General features: G+C 35.2%; 1 non-coding gene across 1 annotated transcript; it reads left to right on the forward strand.

Annotated features, from left to right (window-relative positions):
• Nucleotides 1-1,014: 1,014 nt before the first annotated feature.
• On the forward strand, nt 1,015-1,087 carry TRNAR-UCG (transfer RNA arginine (anticodon UCG)). The gene has a single exon. It is a non-coding gene; the product is annotated as a tRNA-Arg (tRNA).
• Nucleotides 1,088-1,478: the final 391 nt, after the last annotated feature.

Genomic DNA, 1,478 nt, shown 5'->3' on the forward strand with positions numbered 1-1,478 from the left:
TAAATAGACAGACAGATACTGTCATCACTTATTAGATAATTATAATACTTATTTACATAACTTTTATGATAGGATTTTGGATTGACTTCGTATCAGGTAAGGTTGGTTCAGGGGAAAGGGGACGGAAGGGGATGAGAACGGGAAGGAGAAGACTTCTGGTGACTAGGAGAAAGGCGGGGAAGGGTGAGAGAGGGGGGGGGGGTGAACAACGTAGGGAAGAACATGAAAACGCATGAATATTCGTGTGTTTTCTTGTTCTTCCCTTCTTCGTTAATTTTGCACTCACTTATCTACATATGTATACACATGCACGTACATGACTAGTTTAATACCGCTGTATATTTATGCTGATGGTATTATGCAGTAAAAACACACCAGAAAGAAGTCGAAGTTAATTTCCTCATGTTTTCTACATCCAGGTTTTTTTCTATCTTTTATCTTTTTTTATCACTTCAGTTATCAAGCTCCCTTTTGGGCCAATTTCCCTTGACCTATATCGAACTACAACGCTACCATACTGAAGATAAACAATTGGTCACAAACAAAACCAGTGAAACGAGGCGGAGGAGCCCGTAGAGTGTAAACAGCTTCACTTCTCAAAGCTGAGGTCTATAACTGAGCTTATCGCGACAATTTTTTTTTTTTTTTTTTTTTTTTTTACTTTCACTTCCTTCCTTAATATTTTCATTGCATCCCAAATTCGAATAGACTATTAAGGAAGTTTTTTTTTCTCTCTCTCTCCATTTATCTCCCTCTCTCTCTCTCTCTCTCTCTTTTTTTCTCTCTGCCTGTCTACCTCTATCTCTCTCTTTCTCTCCCAGACTTAATTTCTCTATATATGTATCTACCTATCCATCTATGTATGTGTGTATATGTACTTATTTACACAGACACACACACACACACATACCCACACACACACACACACACACACACACATATATAGTAGCAGTTAATCCACACAAAAGCATATCCTCATTGGTGTATATATAAAAAAGATACAATTTACACACAGACCGCGTGGCCGAGTGGAAAAGGCGTTAGATTTCGGATCCAAAGTTCGCAGGTTCGAGTCCTGCAGCGGTCAATTCTCGGATATTTTTCTTTTACATGCCGTGGGCTTTAATCAGAACAAAGGACATCATATTTTTATTAGAATATATATTCTAAATCGCGCACGCGAGAATATATCTATGTGTGTTTGTTTGTTTGTGTGTCTACACGTCTATATCTATATGTGAATATATATATATATATATATATATATATATATATATATATATATATGTATATATATATATATATATATATATGTATATATATATATATATATAAATCTAAATAGAGCTGAAGTATTTTGATAATGGAAAAGAGAAAGTTCGTAAGTTTAACGTAAGTTTTTAAACGGTCTGAAAAATGTACTTATTGAGAGAAAAATCCATCCACGCGATATCAATCCTTCTTTCGCGATCGGTTCT

Source organism: Penaeus vannamei, chromosome 11, assembly GCF_042767895.1.
Source record: "Penaeus vannamei isolate JL-2024 chromosome 11, ASM4276789v1, whole genome shotgun sequence".
NCBI lineage: Eukaryota > Metazoa > Arthropoda > Malacostraca > Decapoda > Penaeidae > Penaeus > Penaeus vannamei.